Raw genomic sequence first — 19,083 nt, forward strand, 5'->3', positions numbered from 1 at the left:
GTTTTATGTGTATGGATGTTTCTTCTACAAAATGTCTTGTGTACCACTTTCATGCCTGATGCCCAGAGCTAGATGAGGGTGTTGGATCCCCTGGAAGTAGAGTTATCATGTGATAGCTGGGTCCTCTGGAATAGCAGCCAGAGCTCTTAATTCTTGAGCCATCTCTCCATCCCTTACTACTAGCTTTTAAAAATTAATTAATCAAATCATTATTAGTCTGCATGTATGTTTTGCCTCCATAGCTGTGTACCAATGCATGCAGTGCTCCTGGAAGCCAGAAGAGGGCATTGTATCCCTTGGGCCTGCAATTGCAAACAGTTGTGAACTGTCATGTGGGTATTAGGTTAAACTTCAGTTCTGTGGGAGAGCAGCCAGTGCTTCCAGCTGCTGAGTCATTGGTGCAGTATCCATGTTTCACATTCTGAGGAATTTCTTTCCTTTTCTTGTATGTATGTATGTATGCATATTATTATAAATCATCTTATTTTACATATCAATCCCAGTTCCCTCTCCCTCCCATCTTCCCATGGGCCCCACTGACCCCCCCCATCCCATTCCTCATCTACTCCTCAGGGAGGGTGAGACCTTCCATGAGGGATCATCAAAATCTGTGAAGTTATTTGAGATAAGGCCTAGGCCCTCCCCTGTGTATCTAAGCTGAAAGAGTATCCCTCCATAGGGAATGGGCTCCCAAAGTCCATTCATGCACTATGGATGCATAGACTGTCCAGACCTCCTTGCTGACACCCAGGCTCATGGGGTCTGGTTTGGTCCTATGCTGGTTCCCCAGCTTTCAGGCTGAGGTCCATGAGTTCGGCTTGCTCAGGTCAGCTGTTTCTGTGGGTTTTCTCAGCATGGTCTTGACCCCATTGTTCACCACTCCTCCCTCTCTGAAACTGATTTGCAGGAGTTTGGCTCAGTGCTTAGCTGTGGATCTCTGCTGCTTTCTTCATCAGCTACTGGATGAAGGCTCTAGGATGTCATTTAAGGTTGTCATCATTTCTGAGGAATTTCTACACCGGGTTGTCATAGTCTGCACCCATTTACACTTTGCACCTCCGCAAATACTGTACTTGTCTTCATCATCATCATCTGCTCTTCCTCCTCCCCCCTCTTCTCTCTGCCCTCCCCATCCCTCTCCCTTTTCTTATCTTCATCATTCTGACTGGGGTAAGACGAAATCTCATGGTAATTTTAGTTTTGCTGATGGCTAAGGATGTTGAACATTAAAAACATTTTTTTTAGCAATTTGTATTTCTCTTATGTCTCTCTGTTTAATACTGTGTTCCAGTTTTATTTATTTATTTTCATTTTATTGGTGTTTTGCGTATATGTATGTCTGTTTGACAGCATTGGATCCTGTAGTTACAGACAATTGTGTGTTGTCATGTAGGTTCTGGGAATTGAAACCTGGTCTTGTGGGGGAAACATGCTCTACTTTTTAATTGAGTTGTTTTTTATTTTTTGGTATTTAGTTTATTTTTCTTTTTTCTGTCCTTCCTTCCTTCCTTCCTTCCATGTTCCCTCGCTCCCTCCTTTCTTCCTCTCTCATTTCTTCCTTCCTTCCTCTCTCCCTCCCTTCCTTTCTTCCTTTGTTCCTTCCTTCCTCCCTTCCTTCCCTTCTTTTGAGTTAATTACATGTTCTAGATATCAGCCCTCTGTCAGATGTATAGCCAGTAAAGATTTTCTCCATTCTGTAGGCTGCCTCTTCACTGGGATGATGGTGTCCTTTGCTGTACAGAAGGCTTAGTTTCCTGAGATACCATTTGGCAATTGTTGGTCTTATGCCTGCACTACCAGATCCTGTTCAGAGATTCCTTCCCTGTGTCTATAAGTTCAAGTGTGTTTCTGTATTGGATGCAGGGTATCAGGTCTCATGTTGAGGTCCAGCAGCATTTATTGAAGATACTGTCTTTTCTGCAATGTGTATTTTGTTCTCTTTGTCAAAACTCTCGGGGCTCTATCAGTGTGTGCTGATAGATTTATAGTCTACTGATCAGTGTGTCTATTTTTACACTAGTACCATACTGTTTTTATTGGTATAATTCTCTATTCCAAGTATGATGATAATGTATAGCAGTGTTTTTATTACTGAATATTGTTGGGGTTATTCTGAGTTTTTTTTATGTTTCCATTTTGAGATTTTTTTTGTAGGCTATATGTATCTAGAAATTAATCCATTAGTGTAATGGAGTTCTAAGTTGAAAAGGAGTCACAGGGACATTTTGTTTATTTATTATTATGTGTTATAGTATATATGTGTGTGTGATGGCACATGTATGTGTGCATGCATGCAGGTTCTCATTGTTGTAGGTGTGGAGGTCAGAAGACAATTCTCTTGAGTTCTGGATCTCCCTGCTTTCTGATCTGCTGCCAAGTGAGCACTTGTCATCACATGCTCCTGCTGCATGAGTGGAACGTCCTGTCTTTCATGCTAGAATGGACTGAAAGGTCCAAAGTGTGACAAAATTAATCTCTTCCCAAAGTTAACTGAACCAAAGTAACATAACTCTCTCTCTCTCTCTCTCTCTCTCTCTCTCTCTCTCTCTCTCTCTCTCTCTCTGCCCCTCCTTCTACAAGCAGACACTGAAAATTTAGGGAGACACCTAAAGCATATCTATCTAAAATAATAATGTTTTAGGCCCTGAGGACACAAAGCAATGGGCATCTTCACACTCAGCTAGTGTGAGACGATCATTTTGAAGGGAATTCAACATTATCATTTCTTTCCCTATTCGCCTTTTAAAAAAATGTGTTTCTGATTGTGGGGACCGGGTCTAAGGTCTTTGGCATGCTAGACATGTGCTACACTGTGAGATCTCGTTTCAACACCGTTCTCTCCCCCTTTTCTTGGCTTTTTATTTTGAGACAGGGTCTCACTGAGTTTATCTTATGGTGTGGAGTTTGCTGCCACTCTGGTAGGTCTCAACTTGTGATATTTTGCCTCAGACCTCTGAGTAGTTAGGATTATGGGCCTGTGCCACCTAATTTGGCCTTTCTCTCCCTTTTTGGTGGTGCTGGGCACTGGATCCAGGGCTTTGTACACACTAGGTAAGCTCTCTACCATTGAGCTGACTTCTAGAAACCTCTGCAGTTTCTCTAAATGTTCAACATACTTTCCACATGACTCAGTGATTCTGTTCTAGGTATGAATTGCAAAATTTGAAAGCTTGTGACCATATGAAGTTTTGTGTGTAAATAAAGCTTTATTAAAAGTAGCCAAACTTATTAACACATGTGCAGGCAAAACATTTGTTCGCAGAAAATAAATAAGTCTTAAAAAGTAGCCAGATCTGGGGGGGGGTAGAGTTAACTTGCTGTACAAGCATGAGTACCTGAGCTCAAATCCCTTGCACACATACAAAAGCCAGACATAAGCCAGGCATGGTGGTGTGCATCCATAAACTCAAGCTGAGAAGTGGGGGCAGGGAGATCCTGGGTGCTAACTTGATAGCCAGTCTAGCTAAATCTGTGAGACTCAGGTTCAGTCATAGAGCCTGTCTTAAAAAATAAATGGGGAAATAATTCAGAAATCTATCCAAAACCAGTGTTTGGTCTTAACTTACATTAGTAATAGCTAGCACACCTGCTCACCCATACATGATGGGATCAGGCATACATAGGGGAGTTAGTCATATTTGGGGTCTTAAGTCAAGCAAGAGAGGCATGGAAGAAATAGAGACTATTTGGGTTCAACAGTTGGTGACACAATTACCCACAGGGATGCCCTGGCAAGGAGGTGGTCGGGGGGGATGTTCCTGAGATTGCAGGGGGCTGTGAAGGGCAGGAAGATAACTCCCTGTATGAGCTACCTATCCTTACAGAGATAGTGCATAAGGACTTCTGCTCCTCAACATGTCTGGATCTACTGTTTCTCACCACAATCCCACATCCAGGGAGAATTTCATAGATGCCCTTTTTAGGAGATGTGCAATGGTCATGTAAGTGTGGCCCTCAGAGTGTCTGCAGATCAGTCAACACTGTAGTAATGGCAGAAGTCAGACACAAGGAAGCTGCCTGGGTCCTATCCACCTATCTGCAGGGTGATTCAGGGAGCAGCATCCTGTGTGTACCCAGTCCTTCATCTCACAACATGAATCTAATTTCCACTTTGAACAGAAATAGAAAATGATATATTTTTCTATTTATTAATTTGCATTTAGAGATGAGGCTTGCCATCAGGGCCACTCCACTCTCCCTGATGGCTCTGTGGAAGAGTCCTTGGATATGAGGGACATAACATGTGAAGCCACACACTCTTGCCTCCTGCAGACTCACCAAAAATGGTGACCCAGTTAGTGTTGCCTCCAAAGTGGGTGATATTCTGCTGAACCCAGAATAGGGCAGCTACTTGGTCCAGGTATCCCCAGTTGCCTCTAGCATGCCGGTCTCCAGTGCTGAAAAGTGGAAGGGACAGGAATCACAAGGCTGTGTTTATTCTTCTCTGTCCCCATTGCTCAGCCCAGCCCAGCCCAGCCCAGCCCCAGACTCACCTGTACTGGATAGTGACCACCACCACATCCTCAGTGGCTGCCAGCATGGATCCATCATACATGGAAGCCACGCTGATAACCAGTGCACCACCATGGATCCACACCATCACTATATGGAAGCCTTCCATATAGTCCAGCTGGTCCTCCCTTCAGAGCTATGGCAACTTCTTTGAGCAGCTACCCACATAGAGAAATGCCCAATAGGACATACTGGCATTTCTATGGATGAGGGGTTCAAGTACAGTTATGGGCACAAGCCCTCTTCTCTGTTTGCCATCCACTCAAGCATCAAAGCCTGATTGCAAAATTATTAGAAACTTTTATGTGGGAATAATATGGACATATCCTTTATTATGTACCATGAAAATTAATCAAAAGTGTTTCCTTTTAAAATTTTGTTTTTTTTTTCCTTGTTTTTCCTGCATATCTGTCTGTGGTAGGGTGCCAGAAGCGCTGGACATGGAGTTACAGACAGGTGTGGGCTGCCATGTGGGTGCTGGCAATTGAACCTGGGTACTTAGGAAGAGCAGCCATTGCTCTTAACCACTGAGAATTCTCTCCAGTTCCCAGAAGTGTTCTTAAGTCTCATCAATTCGATGAAAAATTGTGGCTATGTCTTTGTTGAGTTCAATGTGCCGGATGTGAGTTCAATATCTAGACACAATTGGTAGTTGGATAGATTTTAGGAAGAGAGTTCTCCACAGGGTTCACTGCAGCATAGTCCATGTAATTTAATCTTTCTCTATAACAAATGTAATATTATCCCCAAAATGAGCATGACTTGACACTCACAGGCAGGTTGGAACCTTCATGGGCATGATCTGGTGTATAGATGTTAAGGTACAGGCAGTCCTTAGGCATGGGTATGGGAGGCAAGGTCAGCTTCAACAGTTTATGGGCCTGCATGTTCATTGTAGTGATGTCTTGCAGACACCTGGTGACCCACCATGGCAGACAGTCAGCCCCACGGACATTAGAGTACCCAGAAACAGATCCTCAGGGAAAAATGCTTCCAAATATCCCTACACACTTCCTTCCTGATGTTTTGCTTACATACATCATTCTCTAAGTTACTGTCCATCCAGGCCAGATTATGGGTTCTGGATAAGCTGAGATGTAGCCCAGACTTCCAGTGAGGTCTCAAGTTTGCTGAGGGGCTTGGATCCTATTCCTCCTGAGGGTAGGAAATCATGACCTGTAGGATTCCTTTAGACAACCTTTGACTGAAGGCACTGACATTTACCATTTATCCCACTAGCCAATCAGTTCTGAAACAGGACAGCTGTCTCACACTGGAGTTCATGAATGAGTGGAGGCTAGGTTCCCATAGGATAGTGGGGACTTTTGTCATTCCAAGTCCTGTTCTTGGGATCCCCATCTCTTCCATAATCTCTAGATTATGGTTAGATCCTATTGTGACATCTTGAATACCAACTTGATGTGATTTAGAATCACCATGGAAACACACCTCTAGGCTTGTTTGTGAGGGTCTTTCTAGATTACATTATTTGAGACAGGAAGATATGGCCTAGAAGTGGACTGTACTGCTCTGTTGCCTGGTGCCTTGAACTGAATGGAAAACAGATCGTAAGTTGAGCATCAGCAACCATTTCTCTCTCTCTGCTCCCTCACTATTGGTGTAATGTGATGTGGCAAGTCACCCATGACTTTGCCACCATATCAGCATTCCCCTTGAATTAAATTCCAAAGTAAACTCTTCCTTGTTGAGTTGCTTTTGCTGTGTATTTTTCCCCCAGCAATAAGAAAAGTACCTTATATACATACATACTTATTTCTTGCCCAGTGACATGTAGCCCAGTATTGCACAGTGGCGATGGAAGGTGGAATTAGCAAGGAGCTACCATTGTCCTCTCCAAAGACCTAGTTTCCGATGCTGTTAGTTGGAGTTCTTACAGGTTCTAAGAGTCAACCTAACCCTCTCCCAGAGACCCTTCCTTGGATGTTAGAGAACAGTAGAAATAGTCTGATCAATGCCATCCGGATGACAAGCCCTGAACTAAGAGGTTGGCAGAGTCATCTTACCCATTTAATATTAGTCAGTATTCCTGAAAACACTCTTGGGAATCCCCCTGAATAGTGGGAAAATGCTGTGAGCTTGAGATGAGGAACCACTGCTATCTGTTCCAGGGTTCAGAGTCCTCACCAATCCCAGGGCCTCAGGAGAACTTACATGGCTGGATAGGAGGTCCCATTCTTCACACCACTCCACGGGTCAGGTGGCTCAGGGGGTCCAAAATGCAGTGGTCCTACAGGTGGTTTGGCAAAGGGAATTCCCAGGAAAGTATGGACACCCCCTTCTAGGCCCTTCATGTGGACAAGGCTGCCTTGTATCTGTCCTGTGTGTGTGGTCCTGATGGGTCTGGCTGAGTCTTGTCCTGTGGATGGAGAAGTAACCTCAGGACTGGCCCACACAATCAGCTGCCACCACAGTAAGAGTTTCTTTCTTCATTTCCTTGTCACCCACATCATAGCCTTTTCCAAGGACCAAGGACAGCAAACATTACTTTCATACACTTCCTGTTTGTCACAGTGGCCTCATGTCACCATTCTTCATGACTCTTCAGTATTGAGTGCCAAGATTTGGGGATACATTGGGAGAATTTTGATTAATGAAAAACCACTGAAGTGAACCCTGATATGGGTAGTTTTGATATTTTAACTGTATCTCTAAGGTTGTGATACAATGGTGACCTGCTTTCAAGATACAGTGTTGCAGTAGTAGCTCAACAGTTGTGTGAATACCCAACTATTACTGTGTGATTGGATTTAAGGCCCAGTCCATGAGATGGAACCCATGCCAGAAACTGTTTGGGTAGCCTAGAACCTGAGAGTAGATAGCCTATGTACCTAGTGGAAAACCAAATTCTATTCTTCAGGAAATAGCAATAAAATGATCCTAATTTCATTCAACTGTACATATCATTAGAGAAGTTTCCTTCTGCAGTATGGGAATAAATGAATTGAACCACAACTGTACAGTGTGCAGACAGAGAGAGAGAGAGAGAGAGAGAGAGAGAGAGAGAGAGAGAGAGAGAGAGACCTTGGAGCACTCAGTCCTAAATGGTATGTCTCCATCAAATAATCTCCCCTCATGGCTCAGGAAACTCTGCAGGAGAGAAAGCAATAAGATATCAAGTCCAATGGGGATGAAAGACACTAAAGAAATAAGGCCTCTAACCCCCTGAACATGGGTCTCAGTTAGAAGGCCTGGACAGTCTAAGGAACCACTGATCGTGGAACCAGGATGTATCCCTGGTGCACAAAAGGACTTTGGGAGCACATTCCCCATGGAGGGATGCTCCCTTAACCTAGAGACAGGAGGGAGGGCTTAGTCCTTACTCCAAATGACTTGCCAGATTTAGATGACCCCTCCTGGAAGGCATTGCCCTACATGTGGAATGAAGGGGGAATGTGATGGGAGGGTGTTCAGGGGCGTGTGGGAGGGTGGAAGAGAGGGAGGAAAAGGGAACTGGGATAGATATGTAAAATAAGAGTTTAAAAAAAAAGAAATAAGGCCATCTAGACACAACAGGATTGACACTCACATGAACTCACAGAGAGTGTGGGGGCAGGTACAGGGTCTTCTCAAGTCTAAGTCAGATGGGGCCCCGGCACTGCGAGGGCAAGTTGACACAAGTCCCTATCTCTAACCCAGAAAATATCTCCAATTAGTAATCACTCACAAAGGAAAAAATAGCTTTCTCCAATGGAGTCCTATTGGGCATACAAACCACACTTTTGTATGCCTGGCAGTGGACGTCCAACACAAAATGAATGCAATGGAATTTTTGTACTAGTTTTCCCTCTCATAACGCTTTCTGTCTCTCTCTGTTTCAACCTTTTGCTTATATATTACAGTTTTCAGTTTTGTGTTTTTATGGGATTTCAGTGTGTTTCAATATGTGTGTCATTGTGTTATATGTGTTAGGTGTTTCTTTGGCTCTCATTTTTTCTGTTAGATTGTTTTGTCTTGTTCATGTTTGTTTTAACAACAACAACAACAACAAAATCATCATCATTATTAGATGGATGTTTGTTTTCTAATGAGAAAGAAAGAGAGAAAAGAGTGTGGGTTTGGGTGGGTAGGGGAGGATCTGGGAGGAGTTTAAGGAGCAGAAATTATAATCACAATATATTGCATGAAAAAATGCATTTTCAAAAAAAATTAAGAAGGGCAAATTAGAATAAAAACCCATAAACATATCTAGTAATTTATAAAGTCTTGATCTTACACAAATATAATTAAAACACCTTGTATTAATATTGTTTGAAATGGGTATACAGCACCAATTGACTAAGTTGAGTATGTAGACACAGCCTTTAATCCCAGCACCTGTCATGGGGCTGAAGAAAGAAGATGGAGAGTTTGAGGCTACCTGGGCTACATTCCTCAGACTCCACATCAATCATCCCCAACCATGAAGCACCACAAGTGCTTAAAGTGTGTATCAGTGTTCCAGTGCTTGCCAATAATACACGAGGTCTTGATTTTTAACCTTAGGACTACAGAAAGAACAAACAAACAAGAAAACAAACAACAGAACATATATGATCTGTGCAAGATGGCACCTGCTTATAACTCCATCACTTGGAGGGATGACCAAAGAGGATTCAAAAGTGTGAGACAAATAATTCACACCGCCAGAGAAACTAGGATACACGGAGGATTCTAAGAGAGTCATATAAGGTCCCTCAGAAAGGGAAAGGAACAAGATCTCCTGAGCATATTGGGAGTGTGGGGGCAGTGAGTGGAGAGGGAACTAGGAGAAAGAGAAGGGGAGGAGAGAAAAGCAAGTGGGACTAGGAAGATTGAGTCAGGGGAGGAATAGATAAGGGAAAAGAGAGGAGAGAGAAAGAGAGAGAGAGAGAGAGAGAGCATAAAAGAGGGAGCCATTATAGGTTTGAAGAGAAAACTGAACCTAGCGAAATGTCCAGAGACCTACAATACTGACCCCAACTAACAATTTGAGCAACAGTGGAAAGGCCCTTCCCTGATAATGAGGTCAATGACTACCTTATCTACCATCATAGAGCCCTCATCTAGTAGCTGATGGAAACAGAAGCAGACACCCACAACTAAAGACTGAGCCGAATTGGAATCCAGATGCAGACAGGGAGGACAAGACCAGGGTTCAGAAATCCACAGAAACAGCTGACCTGAACAAGGAGGAGCTAATGGGCCCCCAGATTCACAGCTGGGAAACCAGCATTGGACCGATTTAGACCCCGTGAACATGGGGGCCTGAGCCGTGGAACCAGGATATATCCCAGGTGCACAAAGGACTTTGGGAGCACATTCCCCATGGAGGGATACTCTCTTAACCTAGAGACAGGAGAGAGGGCCTAGTCCCTACTCCAAATGACTTGACAGATTTAGATGACCCATCCTGGAAGGCATCACCCTACCTTGGAGTTGGGGGAGGGATGGGAGGAGAGGGAGGTCGGGGGGCATGAGAGGGTGCGAGAGAGGGAAAGATGGAGGGAGGGAGGGAGAGGGAACTGGGATCGATATGTAAAATAAAAATAAATAAAAAAGTGTGTGGCAAGCATGGACACAAAACAAAAAATTAGAAGAGAAAATTTATTACAGTGAGAATTACCTGTTAAAACATCTAACTGTCTACTTATCTATCTATGTAACTATAAATCTGTCAGTTTTTCCTTCTCCTTTCCTATCTTCACAGAGAATATTACCATATGTGGTAAGTGTGGTTTGCATCAAATAATGGCAAAAAGAATATGTTGCAATCCAAGTACCTCTAGGTTGTTCCAGACCTGAAATGATTGAAGATGGATTTTGGGCACTGTTGCTTCATTAATTGTTTCTTCCCGTCTTAGGACACCTCATTCCTCTATGCTGTACAGGCCTGAGGCAGCTCCCACACACTATGTGCTTTGCTGGAGGGTGGGTGGTGTTGAGGGTGGGGGTGGGGATGTATCCTGGCAGGGCACCTTCCCTTGCTATTGCTTCCTCCTTAACTACTCACTTCTCTTGAACCTTCTGTCTAGTTTTTCTGGTTCACTTGTATAGAATTGGCTGATCTAAGCCAAAATTTACTGGGGGGAAACAAAGAACCCTGGGAGCTATTGCTACATCACTCATTATAGTTCCACATGGATCAACCAGTTTCAAGTCACCTGCTACAAGAAAGGCCAGTATTGGCAGGCACCCATGGATGTTAGGGAGGGCAAGCTTGTGCTGTGTCTCTGTTGTGGCTTAGATGTGGTTCATTTGCTGAAAGTGGCAGCGCTGAGGTGGTAGATCTGTTGAGAGTCGGGATAGTGGAGGATGGTTGGATTGTGGTTGGCCTTGAAAAGGCTTTATGCTGGTCTTTTGGAATTATTTAAACTCACAGCAATGGGCTACTTTCTTTGAAATTGGCAGCATATTGTAATCAGAGTCAGCTTGGCCCTATTGGCTGATCCCTGGCTATATCGTTCATCCACAGAATGTCAATGGTACGAGTTGTGACAAGGCTCCAAGTCCATTGCCAGAGGCTCTCCAGAGAGTACCACTCACCATGGATTTTCTGCCTTCAATTCTATGAATTAAAGAAGCCATTTTTAATACATTATCTAGTGTTGGTCATTTTGTAACAGCAATTCAAAACAAGTATGAGGTTGGTTCATACCAATACCTAAATATATGGAAATGTGATTGGAGCACAATAGTGGCCAAACATTTGAAGGAAGTGGAGGGACAATCTGTAAGTGTCCTATTTTACTGTACAGTGAACATTATAAGTTTTTATGGTGAGGGCTCTGATGACAAAAGACTAGTTAGGATCTTGCACTTCATAGATAGTTTACATGGTCATTTCCAGAATGTTGCTTATAGCAATGCTGAAGGAAAGACAGAGTAATAAAGTTCCATAAAAAGTGAGAACCATCCCCCTGTGAAATAGAGTGTAGGCCACCTGTGTCACAGTATTATGAAGAAGTTGAGTGCAAAGCATCCATACTCTAAAGCTCATAGGTAGTCAACTTTAAGCATGATGCCCAAAAGTGTTTAGAGAAAGAAAATTTGAAGTAAACAATGTAGGGAACCGTGTGAGTCTTCTGGGCCATATCCAGTGAAATTCACTATAATCCCTGGAGAGGGAGGCAGAGCTTATAAATCTGAAAATTCATATCATGTCAATGGGAAGAGCAAAAAGGACTTTGGTAAGAATTTGAAGGCATAAAAGAAAATACTATGGGTGGAAGGAAGACAGGCTCAAAAGAATGCCCCAGAATAATGGGAAAGACACTCTGGAGATTTCATAGAAATCTTCCATTTTGCCAACAGCTTTCTCCTATCACTTACTTATCACAAGCAGAGAGGATTGAAGGTTTGGGAAGGAATGAGTGCACTTCACAAGCTTCTTGTTCAGGGTAGCTTTAGGATTCTGCTTTTGCTTTCTGGTACAATGCTGTACATCTGCTCTAGCCATGGTTAGGGTTGGCTCTTGACACTGATCTAAAGGGGTCAAATAGCATGTCTTGAGGGGGGGATTTACATGGCACTAAGGTGTTGGATACAGAATCCAAGGACATAGCAGATACCACTGGGATTTTTAAGAAGAATGTGGGAGGCTCCACCCCAGTAGCACTGCAAACACTTCACACCATAATACTTTGTGAGCTGTGAATATGGTACCATGGCTATTGAGATTCCAGAATTGTACAAATACAGGCTGTTGGCAGCATCAGCCTATGAAAGGCAGGAGGCAAACGTATGCACCTTGAGAGAGCAACTAGGTAGGCTGCAGCCAGAGGGCTGTTTAGAATGAAAATAGTCTCCATAGGTTCTGATATTTGGATATTTTGTCCCAAGTTGATTGTTCTGTCCAAATACTTTTGCAAGGCCTGGCCTTGATGGAGGAAGTCACTTAGGGTAGATTTGAGGTTTCAAATCTATGTACCATTCCTATTTTCACTTTCTTGTAGTTTGAGATGTAAGCTCTGTGCTGTATGTGTGGGTGACTACCGTGCTGTCCTCACTATTCTGGACTTGTGTCTTTCTGAAACCATAAGACCAAATAAACCTTTCTTCCTCAAATTACCTTGATTGAGGTGTTTCATCACAGAAAGAAAAAAGTAACCAATACTGCAAGAAGTGTCACATGACAGGGGTGGGTGCACCTGAGTTGTCATAGCTCACTGTATGCTCTCATGCCGCAGCATTTCAGACATGTAGTTTGAGAGTTCATTTCTCTTGCTTGGGCCCTGACTTTCTTTTCTATTTGTCTGTTGATCCTTTTTGCATTGGGGAATGTCCTAGTCAGGTTTCTATTGCTGTGAAGACACCATGACTGAAGGGAATTTAGAGGAGAGAAGGGTTCATTTCATCTTACAGATTACAGTCCTGAAGGAAAAGCAGGATAGCAACTGAAGCAGAGGCCGTGGAAGAATACTGTTTACTGTTTTTTTTTTTTTTCTCCATGGCTTGCTTAGTCTACTTTCTTATGACAAAGGACCACCAGTCCAGGGGGTTGTTACTCATGATGGCTCTGGCCCTCCAACATTAATGATTAATGAAGAAAATGCTCCTGGAATTGATTTCTCAGTAGAGTGTCCTTCTTCTCAGAAGTATAGGATTGTGTCAGAGTGACAAAATCCAATCAGAACAATATTCATTTTTAAAACCACCAAGCTTGGATTTTAATTGAAAATCTCTCAGCTATAAGAGGGTTTCCTTGAAATTCACATGGGACTTGGGACTTTGACTTTGGAATCATGATCATAGGAGTTAAGTCTTTGGGACTGAAAGCATGGAATGAACATATTTTGCAGTGTCAGACAGACATGAATCTGGGGGCTAAAATGAAATGCACTGATTTGAATATGTTTTTGTTCCCTCTCCCCCTGCAAAGATTCAAGTACTCAATGATTACTGTAGGGTGCTGCTGTTGAGATTTTGGAACCTTTAAGAACTATGGCCTAGTGGGAGGTGACTGAGTCATGGGAGCCCTCATACAGGGGTTACTGCTGGATTTTGAAAGAAGTTAGTTCTTGTGTTCAGAGTGAAGGAGTGTCAGACAAGAGTGACTGTGACCATTCCCAGGGTGTATTGCTTCTTTCACCGTGTGACCTCTCTCTCATATGACATACTGTGAAATGCCATTGGCATAGCTAGAAGGCCCCGAGGAGATCACAGATATTCAAACTCTAAATTGCAATCTGAACAAAGGCACTTCCTTTGATCACTGTGTGGCTTCAGGTGTTTTGGCAGGGCTATCCAGTCCACTAGGATGTCCAAGTCAAATCCACCTTCTCCTCTTTCACATGCTGCTGACACTGTTTCATGTGGAATGAGATCTCTGTTCATGTGAGTTCATTTCAGTTACCAGCTATTGAGGCCTCATGTCCATTGTTTTAGCAATGGACAAGAATGTGATATAATATACATGATTTGAGATTTGTTGTATTAACTGATTGTTTTTGAAGTGAAGCCTCCATTGAATGGTTTTGGGAGCGCTAAAATGTAGCAGTGTGTGGTGATCTCCCTGTTAGGAGGAGTTAAATTGTGGTGCCATAAATGGAGTGTTGTTGAAATCAAGGGCCAAAGCCTTCCTGTGTTCTTAGACAAACTTCTGGGCCCTCTGTATAAGGCCCAGGGACGTTGATGCTTCCTGTAGACGAACCACGATTAGAGAGAAGGATCCACATTTGTGCCCTCCTATGACTTGTTAATGGTGCTTCCTGGTATAGGCTCAACTCAATCACTTCATAAAATGGGGGCCATTAGAGAGGGTAGGCAGATCTCTTACCTGGAAGGTCCTGGTGACTTTTGAGAGCAATGTCACATGAGGCGAAAGAGAGAAAGGCCTTTGGAGGTACGGCATGAAGAATAGGCATGTGGAAATTGGAAAGTTGGAATAGGGTGACAAGACATAGGGCCTTCAGCAGGAGCCCTAGAGAGGAGAGTATAAAGACTGAGGGTCGTGTTCTGGAATTCTATCCACTTAACTCCAAACTAGGTGGATACTGCTTGGCAGGCACAGAGTGCTATCATCTTTCTCCTGTAAGCCAAGTCACACAGTTGCCCCATGCTAGGCCAGAGAGGTGATGTAAAAAATCACCCTGGGACCTCTCAGAGCCCATTTCACGTGCAGGATTGAGCTCCTGTATCCTCAAGAGTCAGGAGCTTTACTTGAATATCTTTGAGAAAGCCATGCTACTCCTCTGGCCAAAGAAATCCTACATCAGTGTGAAATGGCCATGGAGGGTATCATCATGATGTTTAGTATGTACACATAGCTCCAGCTCCCGCCCTCAAGCCAGGAGGGAATGTCCTGACTCCCTATCCACACCCAGTTTGTTTTCTGGCCTTGATCATCTGTCATTCCTCAAAACCTCCTCATTCTGAGCTCCTTCCTTGAAGGTTGGCATCTTTCGGTAGCCTCTCTGCTCTATGAATTAGAATGCCCTCTCTGACTCTTGGGAGAAGCATAATACAAGTACAGGGCTCCTGAGCAATTAACCCCACCATTTCAGTCCTCCATTGCCTATTTCATTTCTTAGTCTTCACTCTGTTTCTGTACAATTTGGCAGCTCTGACATGGATCCCAGTCACTCCCATGGGAGCCTCACCCTGAACTTGGAGGAAAAGCACGAACCCACAGGCCACGGTGGTCAGCTCAGCAAGAATTTGTTCAAGTCCCATGGTTGTTTCACGGAGTGTGTGTGAGTCATGTAAGACAAGTTAGGCTTTACCAGAAGGCATCTGAGGTCTAGAGCTGGAGTTTTGACCCAGTAGTGTGTGTGTGGGGCTCTGGGTGGGGCCTGGGAGGTGTGAGCTGCAGGAGAGGAGAGGAGGCTGGGGTTGTGACAGCCATTATCTGCAGGTGGAAACTGTAAACACTTCCACGTCTTCTGTGTTTCATTTGGTCTCCTCTGAAGGTGCTATGTGGCATCTGTAGCCCCTTAAATACAGTGAAGCACCTGAAACCTGCAGTTAGTATGTTTACCGGTGTGATAGTCACAGGTCCAAATACCTGTGAAAGGACAGAGCTGAAAGCTGTAAGTGGAGATGACACAAGGGCTTCTCTGAAGTGACACCTTCAGTTACCCACATTAGAGAAGGAACACACTTACTATGGGGTGAAGGGAACAGGAAGAGCTCATATGTGAAGCTACAGCTTTCCCTTTAAACCAAAATTCCTGCTTAGTTTCTGGAATTAAGATTTATTTCGTTCCTTGCCCTAGTCCCTTAATCCTCATAGTCACAGTCTGAAAATCTGTATGGATTCTTCCCTGGCCTCAGGGACATTTCTGTATGTGTGTCTTCACACATGCACACACATGCAGTCATACACACATTTATAAAAATATATTATTCAATGAAGAAGAAACTGAAGAGTAGTTCTGTGTATATTGGGAGGGTGATGGGAAACTTGCCACAGAAACCTGGAGGAATAGAGAGAGAAATAGAAACACACAGAGTCAGAGTATAGAAAGACTGTGATGGAGATGGAAAGGCAGATGGAATCAGAAGTTAGAGTCTAAGGAAAGGGCCAGTGAGATGGCTCAGTGGGTAAGGATGCTGTCACCAAGGCTGATGAGTGAATCCACATGGCAGGAAGGAAGAACTGACTTTCCAAATTTTTTCCTCTGTCTTCCACCTATGTGTCATAATATGTTTGAACAAGTGTGCATGTGTGTTTTTGTGTGTATGTGCTCAACCCTCAAAGAAACATACACAGACACATACAGATACACAGGGGCAAACCTCCCCCTCTGAGAGCGAGTGAGGGAGAGGGAGTGGGAGAGGGATGCATTTGGGTCCCATCAAGTATATCCCTCTACTCAGCTTGTTAAACAAGGCTAAACATTAACCTCAACAATTCTCTGGTGTCCTGTGTAGACAACAAGAAATCTTTGTTTTCAATCAAAGGTCATGGTACATTATGGTTTGTCTTCAGTGGAATGGTTAGGGCAGGTGGACATTGCTCTTGGAAAACTGGCCCAAATAGAGCAAGATGGTGAGTGGTATATGAATGGGGAAGTCCTATTGCCTGTAGGACACAAGACAATACTCCTTAGTGACAGAGAATGTACTTTGTGGGAAGCAACAGAACAGACAGCAGATTTTGGCACCTTTCTAATTGGCAAATCAAGAGACTTTGTACTGCGGGAGGTTGAAACATCAATTCATTGATAGGCAGGAAAACATTTCCATACATGACAAGTTTGCTAACTATGCCAGGGACAGAAATCCCTTCTGACCCCACCCCATTTCTAGGACACACCCCATAGAGTTTCAAAGAGTTGGTGAAATCAGCAAGTGTGGGCTCCATACTGTCAGGACAGAAGTCCTGACCAAAGAAGAAACTTCAGAAAACGGACTCTGAGAAACCCAGGTAGTTCCAATCAACACCCTAACTCTTTTCTTTTTCTTTTTTCTTTTTTTTTTTCCATTTCATCAAATGGCCTATTTTATTTATTTATTTATTTATTTATTTTGTATAACCAAGTCCATTTAAATGAAAACAAACATTTATAGACAATATTTGGGAATTTGGGTGTGGTTCTTTCCAAACTACTTCCTGCTGTCATGGGGGATTTGAAGAAGATGCAGAAATCCTGGCTGTAGTCTGTAAGGCTGCTTTGTCCAGCTGCTTTGAATGTAGGCTCTCCTGGTACTCTGTTTCAGGTGGTGTGGCTTGATCAAACCACATTAGTCTGGAAGGAATCCACATCTTTTCATTTTCTGTGGAAACAAAAATAGAAATCCTTTTCCCCAGTAACTTGTCCTTCAACTTAAATTTTGAGTCAAAGCATTTTTTAAAAAATTTATTATTTTACATGTCGATCCCAGTTCCCCCTCCCTTCCTCCATCCCTCGTTCCCTCCTTCCCTCCCTTTTACCCTCTCTGCCCTCTTACATGCACTCTAACCACCCTCCCCTCTCATCTGCCACCCCAATTCCATATGTAGGGGAATGCCATCCAGTTGGGGTCATGTAGGTCTGACAGGTCATGTGAAGTAGGGACTAGGGCTTCTCTCCTGTCTCTAGGTTAAGGCAGTTATCCCTCCATGGGGAATGTGTTCCCAAAGTCCTTTTGTGCACCAGGTATACATCCTGGCTCCACTGTCTGAAGTCCCTTAGACTGCTCAGTCCTTTTGGCTGAGACCCGAATTCAGGGGGTCTGAGTCAGTCTCAGAGGGGCCTGAGTCAGTCCCATGCTGGCTTCCCAGCGTTAGCGCGCCTCCTTGTTCAGGTAAGCTGTCTCTATGTGTTTCTGCCTCCTGCTCTTGTCCTCTCCACCTGCATCTGAGTTCGACTTTGACTCAGTGTTTATGTATGGGTGTTTGCTCCTGTTTCCAACAGGCATTAGTTGAGGGCTCCATGGATAAGTTAGTTGTTGATCTCACTCTCTGGGAAGGGCATTTATGGTAGCCTTTCCACTGAAGCTCAAATTGTTAGTTGGCAGCAGTCTTGTAGTTCTCTAGACCTTTCTTTGTGTTCAATTTTATCTTCAAACCAGTATTGGCTCCCTCTTTTATGTTCTCTCTCTCTCTCTCTCTCTCTCTCTCTCTCTCTCTCTCCTGTCTTCTTTTCCTAACCAGGTTCAATCTTCCTGGTCGCACATGTTTTCCTTCCCTCCCCCTCGTTTTCTCCTACTTCTCTCTCCATTCGCTGCCCCCCCCCCACTTCCCCTGAGCTCTGGGGGACTTGTCCCTTCCCAGTTCTGTGAGGGACTTTATATGAATCTCTTAGAATACACCTTATATCCTAGTTCCTCTGGTGGTGTGAATTATAGGCTGGTGATTCTTTGATCTAAGTCTAAAATCCACATATGAGTGAGTACATACTGTGTTCCTCTTTTTGTGACTGGGTTACCTCATTCAGGATAGTTTCTTCAAGTGCCATCCACTTGTCTGCGAATTTCAAGATACCATTATTTTTTTCTGCAGAGTAGTATTCCATTGTGTAGATGTGCCACATACAGCCATTTTGGAGATCAGTATGGCGGTTCCTCAGGAAAATGGGAATTAGTTTACCACAGGACCCAGCAATCCCCCTCTTAGGCATATATCCAAAGAATTCACATCCATGCAACAAAGACATCTGTTCAACTATGTTCATAGCAGCACTATTTGTAATAGCAAGAATCTGGAAGCAACCTAGGTGCCCCTCAATTGAAGAATGGTTAATGAAGATGTAACACCCTAACTCTTGATGCAGATTGAAAATTTCACGAACATGCTTAGATCTGCTTCTGCAGGCCTTTGCAAAATTTCATATACAGGGACACTATGTAGGGATTTTTTTTCATCAGTTGGCATCCTTTGTGGCTGATGTCAGAGACCTGTATGAGCTTTGGTCTGAAAGCCATGCAATCAAATTTATTTGCTGAAATTGAATTTCTATTAATGCTATTAAGAGTTTTGACTCTGGGAAGGTCAAGAGTGTCATTGTTCTCTCATACTATTCAATGAGGATGTAACAGGAAACCTTCTGAGTCAGAGACCTAACTGTCACCACATGCAAATCTTGTGCCTGACCTTGATTTTCTTCTTTCATAAACATGTATCCAAATTGGTATGTGTGCTTTCCAGATATATATGAGATGTGGCTCTTA

The 19,083-nt window shown here is 43.4% G+C and overlaps 1 pseudogene; it reads right to left on the reverse strand.

The window, feature by feature from the left end:
• Positions 1-4,086: 4,086 nt before the first annotated feature.
• On the reverse strand, positions 4,087-15,162 carry LOC127213884 (pyrethroid hydrolase Ces2e-like; annotated as a pseudogene).
• Between the last annotated feature and the right edge of the window lie 3,921 nt (positions 15,163-19,083).

The sequence above is a fragment of the Phodopus roborovskii genome, unplaced genomic scaffold (genome assembly GCF_943737965.1).
Source record: "Phodopus roborovskii unplaced genomic scaffold, PHOROB, whole genome shotgun sequence".
NCBI lineage: Eukaryota > Metazoa > Chordata > Mammalia > Rodentia > Cricetidae > Phodopus > Phodopus roborovskii.